Source organism: Rutilus rutilus (genome assembly GCF_951802725.1).
Source record: "Rutilus rutilus genome assembly, chromosome: 15".
Lineage (NCBI taxonomy): Eukaryota > Metazoa > Chordata > Actinopteri > Cypriniformes > Leuciscidae > Rutilus > Rutilus rutilus.
The window spans coordinates 17,466,829-17,479,876 of NC_140220.1; the positions used below are offsets into that span (position 1 = coordinate 17,466,829).

At 37.4% G+C, this 13,048-nt stretch overlaps 1 protein-coding gene across 1 annotated transcript in view; it reads right to left on the bottom strand.

Annotated features, from left to right (window-relative positions):
- Positions 1–13,048, bottom strand: part of nrxn3b (neurexin 3b) — a 523,467-nt gene that overhangs the window by 360,079 nt on the left and 150,340 nt on the right.

The window sequence follows — 13,048 nt, forward strand, 5'->3', positions numbered from 1 at the left end:
TATTTAAGAACTTAAGACTTTAATTTTTTTGGAATAATATTTTTTATTAATTTATGTTAATTAAAAATGTTGGGGAAAACAAAATTTGTAACATTGTAAATGTTTATGTAAAATGCTTAAGAAAAAAAAAAAGTATAATTTTGCAATAAAAAAACGAATAAATAGAATATCTTCTAAGTACTGTTTTTAAATTACAGTATATGCCCTGAACCTATCGGTAAAAATAACACAGCTATTGAAGAGCAAAATCCCCCAATACGCTAGAATACATTAAAAGACATTCAAAGGATGTGCTGTGATATTGTGTCTAATTACCAAGGCAAAGACTCATATATAGAGTCAGCTATGCATTATAGCCAAATACAACACAATACAAACCGAGAAGAACTGTAAATTGAAATTCACTCAAGCAGAAAATTAAAAGGCTTTTTCCTTCTTTTACTCAAAGAAAGAGCTCTTACTGCTATATAGGACACTATGTGCACAGCAAACAGCAGTTCTGTTAGAGAACACAGCTGTCAGCAAACAGATTTTTGAAGCTCCAGGATTACAGATAATCCTGGAAGATTTGACAGTAAATAGTAACAGGTGCCCTGCGTTACTAACTACAGAGAGAGAGAGAGAGAGAGAGAGAGAGAGAGAGAGAGAGAGAGAGAGAGAGAGAGAGAGAGAGAGAGAGAGAGAGATGAACTCTGGGAGGATATCTTTACTTCAGCGACACTAACATTATCACATTTATTTTCTCTACCTCTCAGAGATGTGCCAATAGAGCAGGAGGTTTCCATGAAGTAAACAATTATATTGATTTTCCCAATTGAGAGATTTGATGAGTGTTGATATACAGTATATAGTACCTTTCAGGGCAGACCCTACACTGAGCTCCAAGATTATGGCAAAATAAAGGTCACTGCCTAAGCACTTGTCTAGCCTAAACTTCCTGTCTCAATAGGAAATATATAAAGAAAAAAAGGAAAACTGCACTGGCCAAGGCATTGCACTGGGTCTTCAAGAATACTAGGGTTACTTTCAGAAATGAAATGACAACTTTGCATGGTATGCGTGTTCTTAATAAAGCCCGTCTATAAAGGCCAGACTAACATCCTGACACCACAATGCCAATTTTAAACCACTACAGTTATGCTACAACGTAGGGGAAAAATCTCTTCTTTCTACAGTCCCTGGTGAAACAAAAGCGCAAACCCTCTTCAAAGCAGAAACCAAGAAAACGTTTCCTCAGCGCTTTGGTTACTTTCCTCCAATCAACTTTTCCTGCTCTGGAATGTAGTAATGCCTCGGGTTATGATTCCAGTGGCCATTACCTCTAGCCGATCGATGGCAGTATAATGGAAAATAATGTGTAGAGAGATGGTGTGGGTAGGGTAGTCCACAGACTCAGATACATTATCTAAAGCTACACCTTTGCTTTATCACCTTATCTTGGGGCCATCCTCTTTCCCCAGAGTGCCATTTATAATCAAAGTTGGCCTTTACGACTCTATAGGCTCTCTGTCTTGACTCTCTCCCTCTGTGAGCAGGGGCTGCAGAGTATCGATCAGGATCTGGGAGTGGTGAGTAGACCCAAATCTATCTGGGCTCAGTATTCTTAGCATGTTATAGGGCATCTGGCTGCTGTATTAGGCCTGGTATTATTGAAAAGTGGTACAAGTAGAAACATGTACACACGTAAGGATAAGCGGACACTGACACAGTGGAGAGACAGGTCAATGGAGAAAATCTATATTTCAGAGTAGAAAAAAAGGAGTTGTTACAATGTAACACTGAATACATTTTAGAATACAATAAACTAAATTACACAATTAATTGTTATCGTTAACTAGTCCTATCCTTTTAATCAGTACATCACAGATCTTAGTGAGCAAAAATCAATTATTGAGCAAGCAAAAAATAAGTAATAAAAACTATCTTCTTGACTTAATTATTATTCACAATTTGAGCTGTCAGATTGGATATTGTGGGAAGTGTCAGTGTTACGTCATTTGCCTTTGTGTGGTTATATCACACCTGTAAACAAAGAGGAGAAGGTCTAGCTATTACAGAGCATGCATGAAGCGTCGGAGCCATAACTAATGAACATTAACATAATGGATCAATCAAAAAGGAAACCATCTGAGGAGCTGATGGCACAACAAAGAAATTTTGTTCAGAGAAGTCAAGGAAGTGACAGGCAAAGCCCGTAATACAACTCGTATCATCACTGGACTGTCTTTTCAAAGATGGTGTCAACTCTGAGACTGAAATGATTTAAAAACAACCTAGAGATGGCCCTTTTCTTGATCAACAATAATATATCTAGCAATCATTATGTCAATGCCAGTGTTACCTAACTTTTAGTAATTAATTCCAATGAGTCAAAACAACAGCTGAAGACAAAAATTACAATGGAAGTCAATGGAAACCGAAACTGCCTGTTACCAACATTCTTCAAAATATCTCCTTTTGTGTTTTGCAGAAGAAAGAAAGTCATACAGGTTTGGAATGAACGAAGGTGAGTGACTGATGACAAAATTTATATTTTTGTGGTGGACTTTCCTTTTAAGGCCCATTCATTTACCCCAAGAATGACACACTTTTAAACACTGATCTAACTCTAGAATATCCAAGTCAACACCACAACTATTACAATATCTTCGGAATCACTTTCAGATAATTGTTTGTGATTTTTAGTTAAAAACATTTGTAGTCAATTAAAATCCTTGCTATTTTAAAGTGTGCACTCCACTTATGTTCACAGAACATGAATGAAGCAAGTTGGAGTAAAGAGACTGTTGGTATCAGCGATAGTTATCATTATGGCTATCATTCTTGGTGTGACTGACACTTTAATCATGAGTTCTGTGCATTCACATAATGTAAAACTCATTCATTTGTATTCACTGAGACACATGACCACGCAAAGGTCATGAGTGCATCTCGCTCAGGGCAGAAACAACTATGAACAGCATCAGAAACTCTGCTTTCATTAGCATGCATCCACATTTACCCTGCATGCACCGGGAGGGTGATGTTACAATAGTTTTTGTATAATAATTTTGTGTGGCAGAATTTAGTGCAGATTTTTTTGTAATCTTGGCTTTTGTGGATGTTATTAGGAAGTTCATATGAAGTTTTGGGTGGTTGCTTACTAGCCCATGTCAATAGAGCCCACCCCTAAGTCTCTATAGATATGAATTCTCCTACAATATCAGTACATACTTTTTTCTTTACCTATTTTATCCGATAGGTAATCTTTTCAACACCTTTCTTAGCACACCTCTCTTCAACAAGCTATGTGGTTTAAAAACAAAAACAAAAAAGGTCCCACAAAATGGCTTAAAGTCAGATGTTTGTTTGTTTTTTTGCGGTATTAGCTATGTCAGATAAACTCACTGCTAAACAACCTATAAAACAAAATGAACTATGAAATGTCACTTTCATGTAACTCAAATAAAACCAGAATAAGATACAAAGTGGACAAGACTGAATACAGAAGTCATGCATAAGACTTTATGTAAATAACCTCTATTATGTTATGATTGGCTAGGGGTTCTAAATAGGGCTGCAACTAACGATTATTTTAATAATCGATTAATCTGTCGATTATTTTTTCGATTAATCGATTAATCAGATAAAACAACAACAACAAAAAAAAACATTAATTTCCAACCCTTTATTCAAAAACAGAACTGACAGTGCAAATTCACAGTGCAAAGTGCACAAACAGGGCCGTAAAAGACAGAGAGGTGACATTGTATGGGGATGGGAGAAACCCACCCAAATTAGCTTCGGTTAAACAGGCGTATAATAATTTGGGTAAATGTGTAAGCTAGATTTATGCCTATTTTTTCACATCTTCATGGACACAACAATGATTTCCCTCGTGTGTTAATATTTTTCCTTGTAATAATGTATGGTTTTCTAAAAATGAGAACTGCTGCGTCTGTGTGTAGATGAGATAATCAGCGTTGTGCACACGCTACATTGATTATGGCCAAGCATGCGCCCTTAAAATAGCATATATATAACATGCGCAACGCGGATGGAAAAACCTAGTCTAAAGTCAGTGGCGGAATTGTTTTATATAGTTAATTTCCTAATTTACCGACGTGCGTCTGTGGAGGGAAAAGTCCGCTGTGCGCGGGTGCAAAATAAGAATGATACATGCGTCGGTGTACAAAGTCAATTGTGCTGGGTGCAAGATAGGGCCCCGTGTCTCTCTCGCGCACTGTCGCTTGCGGACTCTCGGACACACTCGGTCTCTCTCGCGCACTGTCACTCTCGGACACACTCAGTCTCTGTCACGCACTGTCGAGCGCGCTCTCGGACACACTCGGTCTCGCGCGCGCAGTGTCGCTCGCTCGCGGAGTTCGCTTTGCTTTTGTCCAGTCCGGCGCCTCATAGCTCTGCTCCGCTCCATGCTCAACTCAACTTTTTTTCATTTATACTCAAAAATCTCTGCGACTTATTGAGTGGTGCAATAGTCGCGCGACACAACGAATCGATGATGAAATTCGTAATAGATTATTTTAATAATCGATTTTAATCGATTTAATCGATTCGTTGTTGCAGCCCTAGTTCTAAACTTAATTTAGAAAAATCAACAGACTGCACAGAACATTATAAGCACCAGAAAGAACAATGCCGAACGTCTACGTGTCTATAGTGCAAACACAACAGTGTGGGATGAGTTATGCAACATTGACAATGTTAATGAACTGAAATGAATCAACATTGAACATTGACTTATGCTGAATAATGACACTATTGTCTTCTGTAGAGCTACTTATAATAACTGAACTTGTTACATAATTGATGAACTTTGCACTGTTATTGAACTTGAGCTGTGTTTTTTTTTTTTTTTTGTGTAATATTGATACTCTGTTACTGAACTTGATCTGAATAATGACTTATTCATGGATAATATTCATTCATAATTAATCATGACTATATTCTGTAGATCTGCTTTAAAGCTGACATTGAATTTGTTTTGTAACAGAAGAATTTGTCAGCTTTGACAGTTTTTTTCCTTCTTCTTCTTTTTCTTCTTTTTCTTACTGCAAAGCTTCTTTGAAACAATCTGTACTGTATAAAGCGCTTTATAAATAAATGTGGCTTCACTTGTGCTTCGGATATTTCAGATGTATCAGCTATTTTGGAAAACCTGCCCCTAACTGCTTTGTTTGATTGGTCGCTGTCAGTCAAACAGAGTAAGAGTTACCTTTCCAAAGTAAGTGAGAACATTCCTGGCCCGAATAAACAGGAAACTGGACCAGGCTTTAAGTAATTTCTTAAAAATCTGACCTTGCAAAACTATATGTAAATTAAATCTGTTGTGATTGGCTATGGGGATTATTAAAATTAACATAGTTATCAATCTCATACAACTCTTAAATTGTGCACAATTGTATTAGCACCTGGCAGAATAATGGCAAACCACACACAAGACTTAATTACTCCAGGGGTTACTGAACCTTACTATCTTAAAGGGATAGTTCACTAAAAAATTTAATTCGGTCATCATTCATTTGCCCTCTTGTCATTCCAAACTCATAAGCATAAGCTCAAAAGTGAGAGGTTTGTTTGAACATGTCAAGAAAGTATGTTTGAGATTCTGTTTACCATACACTCACCGGCCACTTTATTAGGTGCTGTACACCAGATACTCTGTTTGTTAATGCAAATATGTAATCAGCCAATCACATGGCAGCAACTCAATGCATTTAGGCATGTAGACATCAATACCATCTGTTGAAGTTGAACAATGGTGATTTAAGTGACTTTGAACGTGTCACTATTGTTAGTGCCAGTCGGGCTGGTCTGAGTATTTCAGAAACTGCTGATCTGCTTGGATTTTCACGCACACCCATCTCTAGGGTTTACAGAGAATGGTCTGAAAAAAACATGTGCATCAGTTATGTGGGCGAAAATGCCTTGTTGATGCCAGAGGTCAGAGGAGAATGGCCAGATTGGTTTGAGCGGAAATGCAACAGTAACAACTTAACCATTACAATTGAAGTCTGCAGAAGCAGGAGACTAGAGCTGAACGATTTTGGAAAATAATCTAATTGCGATTTTTTTTTAACCAATATTGTGATTGTGATTTAATATGCGATTATTTTTTAAGCTATTTATCTTCTGTATTATTCAACAAAGACAAGCAATACATCATAATTTAGTAGGGCTGGGAATCTTTAGGGTCCTCAAGATCCATTATGATTCTTGATCTACATTTTATTCTTATTATTTAATCTTATTAATAAATGTAATCCTTTTTATAATTACATTTATAAGTACTTTTTAAAATAATTACACATTTGTAAGAATTGATTTGAAGACAAAAGCTGACATAAAACTCACCCTACAATAAAGCAATAAAGCCCTGGACAGAAGATCTCAAAGAAAGAGCACAGGACATTGTCTTATTCAAACTTTTCTCCTTCCTTATTTCTGCATCACCCTCTCCCTCCTTCCTTCCGTTCCCCCTGATTCAAGTCACTAAAAGTTCACTGAGATTGTCTATATATCACATTATGATGTATCTTGTGAATCTATTGTTTTTCCTTTTCATGTTTGGTTTAATTTTAAATGTCTCAGTGCGATTGGTAAAATGGTGTTAATTTCAATGCAGTCATTGGTATTATGAGAAAGATTGAAAAACTTAGGAGACTTCTGTCCTCCTCTTTGGGTGGTGTCTCTTCAAGATATCTGATAATTCTCCCGTCTCCCCCGAAACCAGGTGTTACCCCCTGGGGTACATAAATTGACCCAAAACAACTCTAAAAAATATTTATACAAGCCTTTAGTTTTGGTCTGGGTATTTAAGGGTAAGTGGCAGAGCAGTCTTTGGGAACCTGTAACCAGGAAAACACCCGTGCAGTGTTGTGTCAGTGTCTTCCCGAGGCTTACACTCGGAACACACTCACACACCACTGCGTGTCTCTGTCAGGAATGCATTGCTTACTCTTAGAGTCATCTTTGAGTAATTGATGTCATGTATTTATTATTTCTGAATTGGCTTTTAATCATTTACTTGTGTAATTGGCATGATATATTTTTACCTGACAAATAAAATGTTATATTTAAATTATTCTGCATTATTATGAAATCATTATTTCTAGTAGATTAATGTATAGTCTGGTGTTTCCGCAAATCTCTTCCAGGATAGATCACACCGAAGGCACAAATGAATGGAGCATGGAGCACGTCATTAAGGAGACCTTCCGATTTCTGACTATCACTGACTTAGCACGTTGCATCTTGCGACTATTAAAAAAATTACACTTTTTGTTATGAGTAAGCAGAGAGCGACTGCTTAAGGGTAAAATAGTTCGCACTGCATCCTCTGACTATTTCAGAACGGGCTAAGTTTGTGATTGTGAGCGCACATTCGCGACGTGACGTCTCAAAGCGATACCGGGTCCTTTAATGAATAAATAATTGAAAGTATGAGATACTCAGAATAATCAAAGATCTAATTTAAGTCATAATAAATATTTATGATTATTTTCTAATAAGAAACACAATCTAAATTTGATTATCATTTGAAATTGGAGTCAGATTAAGCGTAGAGCTAAAGTAATATTGAAACTAAATTCACTGGAGCGCTGAAAAGACATACACGCATTATACCTTCGCCCACACCGTTGGATTTTGTCGTTGGGCCAATGGGTGGTCTTTACACATAAAAAAAATAATAATTCAAATGTTAAGAATTTTAAATAGATTGCCTTATATAAACTAATATAGCTTCAAAAAACATAAAAGGTAATAAATAAAGAGGAACAAAGAACATATTACACGCAATAAACAAAGAGTGCATTCAGTATTTAAGAGTATGGGCCCTATTTTAACGATCTAAGCGCATGGTCTAAAGCGCACGGCGCAAGTTCACTTAGGGCGTGTCCGAATCCACTTTTGCTAGTTTAACGACCGGAAAAATGGTTGGCTTGCCAGGTGCATGGTCTAAAAGGGTTGCCCCTATTCTCATAATGAGTAATGGGTGTGTTTTGGGACTTACGTGCGTTAAACCAATCAGAGTCTCATCTCCCATTCCCTTTAAATGCCAGTTGCGCTCGCGCCATGGCGGATTTGAAGTTTTTTCACATTGGAGCTGTGAGTGTAAATGTTCACTTACAAGTACAAATATTTATTGTGCAAGTTCTCAAATTCACATCTACGTGCTCTCGAGTTTTGCTACTCTTTTACCTTCATAAGAATCGACCCAGAGTCGTTGGAGAGAGAGAATCTTTTCTCCCACCCCTATTGAATAGTATGACCAATACAATGACCAATAGATTTTACATAAACTGTACTTTCCTGTAGGCCAGGCCTATATGCGTAGCTTGCCAATTTGATGCTTCATCTGCAGACTGCTTTACTCTCGGGTGTCACGTGACCAGGGTTTAATCCAGTGGCGGAGCCAGAGGGGTGTCCGGGATGGCACTGGACACCCCTGACATCCGATTGGCCACCCCGGGTGCCACCCCAAAATTGTATTCGCTACTGGCAGTTGCTGATGCTGAAATCTAGCGACTTTTTGGACAAACCTCAGTAACCTCCAAATGTTGCCAGTACTGTCCTGCGAGCGCAAGCTCTTGCTTTCTCCCTGCCATCACTCTCTCTGTGTCTACCCTGTTCAGTGAATGGCTGAGAGGGGCAACAGCACATTCATCTCTTGAGCGCACGGCTGCTGACAGACATGAATGAGCAGTGTTTTTCCACGGACTTATCACTTATCTGCTTTTGTTTTGTTTTATATTTATAGAATTTAGTTTGAACATTTTAATTTCCTTTCTTATCTTGTGCTTAATACTTGTAATACTCACTATCACAGAGCTTTAGTTCATCCGGTTCCCGAACTCTCTCAATTCAGATCATTTTCCACATAGGCCTATAAATTTTTTTTGTCATTCACAATATCATAGCTACTCGTTCTATTGTCTGACAAAAAAAAAAGTATATATAGGAAATGAGAACAGCTTTATTTGACAATTGGCTATATTATATTATATTATATTATATTATATTATATTATATTATATTATATTATATTATATTATATTATATTATATTAAATACAGTATGTGAGCATTCATTTAGAGAGAAAACACATTAGGCAGGCAGAACGCAAGTATGACGCGATGACGTCATGAATATGCTAATAGACGTATGACGTCATCTAGCGAGATTTAGCGACTTTTAGGGAGGCGTTAGCTATTTCCTTTGAAAATAGTTGGCAACACTGCGAGCAGAGGACAAGAGAATTTGGTTGCAAGATACCGAAGAATAAGAAAACATCATATTTGAAGTAAGTTTGTAAGGTTTAACATCAGGGTTGTTTGCTCTGAGTTAATAAGGCTGCAATAGGCTACCAGTTAATCAGACTAGAGAGATCGGTTCGCAATTTAGCATAACAATCCATACGCTTATACCTGTGCTAGTAATACACGCACATACCATGCCGTGTGTACGTTACAGTATACAAATGTTTAGCTAATGTGGGAAAGTAGGCTACAGCTGTCAGTGTTCAGCGAGTTAACATTTGGGAGTTTGAAATCGATTAGGTTGCTCAGTTAGGCTACTTCAGTTCAGAATAGGGCTAGCAATGATCAAATTGGTAACTTAGACTGGTAGTTGATTTTAATGTATAGTTATGAATGTAATTTAAATTACTCTCTCCCTGCCATTGACGAGTTTATGGCTTTCTGTGTTATAAGGTATGGGGCAGTATTACGCATCTCCTCAACGAGTACCTCCAGATCAAAACGCAGGCAAAGAAACAAGCGATATCATAATGCGATCACTATAGTTTTGATGGACTAGATCTACTCATCTGTGCTTTGATCATCATTCTGAATCTGATCTGGATGAAATCTTTTTTTTTTTGCTCATGTTGCTTTTTTTATGAAACTTAGCAACATTAAAGTGTTGATAAAAAAGGATGCACGAAGCTAGAATATAACTTTTTTTTTCTTCTTTTTTTTTTAAGCAGATGGTCTGTTCTTTCTTTTGATATATTGCATGTTCAGATATTCATACAACAATTTTTTTTTGGATCAATTAAACATGAAAATAAAGGGAGAGATAGAGTTCTTTTTAAAGAAGCACAAACAGGCAGATCAGGTGCAAACAGACCCCAGCCCTTGCATCACCACTGGCAGAGCAGCTCCCTATCTGTCAGAGTCAGTGTGGTCAGACTTCAGGAGCATCTACCAGACACAGGCAGTCAATCACATACTGAATTCAGGAATTTAAGTTGATATGATTTTGTCAAATTAAAAGGATAGTTCACCTAAAAATGAACACAAAAAGCATGTTGGTAACCAAATAGTTTTGGGTTCCCGTTGACTTCCTGTCACGGTTCATGAATTCACTGCCTTTTCCTTGTCTCGTGTGATTGTTGTGTTGTGTGTTAATTAGTGTGGGTGTGTCCTCCGATTATCGCTGATCAGCAGCGCCAGCTGATTCCCATCTACTCACCTATATATTCTCTGTAGCCGTTTCTCAATACCAAGTACGCAAAGTTCGGACTTGAGTCCTTAGTAGTTCGGACTTGACAAGTTCGACTCAGGAGAACGAACTCCCGAGGATGGGAGGACACAAGTCCGATAATTCTGCAAATGGAACAGCGGCGTACTTGATAGCGTCACTCAGCTCGCTCTGGCTACTCCGGTTATCTCTTTATGTATATCTAGGCTACAAATAAAACAAAATATGTTATAAACCACCACTCTGCCTCTTTTCATTTTCATTTAAAAAATATGATAAATAAAAAACATTATAATATTGATCATTAAAACTAACATTTAGCAAAAAGAGACAGGGTTGTGTCATTTTATTTTATTATATATGTACATACAGTGAAGAGAATGTAGGCAACATGTATAATAAAATATTTTATATGTTTTAAATATATAAAATAAAATGACATTACCTTTTTTGTTAAATGTCAGTTTTAATGATCAATAATAGCCATTATAAAAGTATAAGTAGCCTAAAAGGTATAAGAAGCTATACAATAATAAAGCAAACGATTCAGTCAAACATAAGTCAGCTCTCTAGGCTACAACGTTAAAGTTAAATAGACTAAATAAAGCTATGAAACTGCACTTTGCCCTCAGCTTAACGTTTTGCCAGGGAACAAATTATAGATTAATGAGACAAATAAAATAAATAAATAAATAAATAAATAAATAAATCGTCCGTTAGATATACACAATACGATTTATATCTCATGTTAAACCACTAGACTGGAGACATCCGACAGCCGTCAGCAACACTAGCCGAGGAAAGGCTGTTCTTGGCGGGGTACATGAGCGCCGAGCGTCCGATTGCCTGGTTCTCACAACTCCGAAAACGTCAGATCAAATTTTCAAATAGGCGCTATCTTTATAAATAAACCAAAGATTTGAGCTTTAAACAACTACATTCTCGCCTGAAATACTCTTAAAACTACATTTCGTGACACAATTACAGCAGTATTTTTAAATTACGCGGGGTTTCTCCTCCGCTATTGAGGCTTGCTGGTTGGTGTGAGATGCATTCTGGGATACCTGGCTGTCTCAAGTCCGCACAAGTCACCTCTCGATGCATCCTCGGTAAAAGGGGCGGATCAAGAACACATCCGGGGATTTGAACTGGACTTGGCTAGATGTGAACTTTGAATTGGAACAGTACTTGGGCAGCGACTGATGACGTTTCACAAGTCCACAAGAACACAAGTACAGACAAGAACGCATATTGAGAAACGGCTTGTGACTGGTGTCTTCTGTTGTCAGAGCATTGTGGTGTAACTGGTGTTTGTTCCTGTCCTGTTTTGGCTGTTTCCTGTGATCTTTGTTCCTGTTGGATTATTCGTTGTGTCTTTGTCTCTGTTCATCTTTGTCACTCTCCTGGATTCGGATCATCGCTTCTTTCAGCACTCATCACCAGCCCGGTTGCCCATTTATTCTTTAATAAACATACTTTTACCTGCAATTGTCTCCTCTCTTGCGATCATGACACTTCCATTGTTTCTTTTCTTTCTATACTATGGATGTTGATGGGAGCCAAAACTGTGTGGTTACCAACATGCTTTAAAATATATTTTGTGTTGCGCAGAAGGTGGTCATACAGGTTTGGACCTTTAAAATGTTGGTTCATGTGTGTTCTTGTTGTTGATGGTTGTGGCATTTATATTGTGATTTATACACTAATGGCTCTCGTTTTATAAATAGATGTATCAAGAGAGGACACAGATACCTCTGATTACACTGTGTGAGTGTGTACTTGTACAACTATCTTTGTGAGGACCAGTTTGAGTTTTAGACCATTGGAGTGAGGACAAAGAGAGTAAAGTGAGGACATTTTGGCCATTCTCACTTTCTGAGACCCCTTTAAAGGCCTGTTTGACGGTCAAGACTTGGTTTTAGGGATAAGTTTATAATTAGGTTTAGGGTAAGGGTTCGGGTTAGGCACTTAGTTGTGATGGGTAAGCGGCTAGAGATTGCATTGTCAATGAATGTCCTTATAAAGATAGATGCACAAGAACGTGTGTGTGTGTGTATGTGTGCCCACAAAAGTAGCAGTGACCACCCCATGTGTAAAACTCTAGTTCCGCCACTGGTTTAATCGCAGCCTTTGCGGTTAAAAAATCATGTTTTTATCATATTGTGATATTATCGCAAATGCAATTAATTGTTCAGCCCTACAGGAGACTCAAGCAAAAGACTCCATTTGATGTTAATGTAACCTCATTTATGTCTAGCAGAAACATTTGAGATCTGAGAGAAATACATTTTTTTATTATTTTTTTTCACTCAGGGTAGCTTTAATCTCATTCATCCACACCATTTCAATCAAACACAATACATGCATTGTCATATTTGAAGTGTTTAGTGTAGACAATGATTTAACAGAGGAAATCATGACCCATGCATGCAAAATGGGCTGTAAAAGACTTAAATTGTAAATGCCAAACAACAACAAAAAAGGTTATGCAACAACCATGAAGCACTGGTACACTAGTGTTACTTTTAATTAAAAGAAAGTATTTATCTCTTATAATAAATAT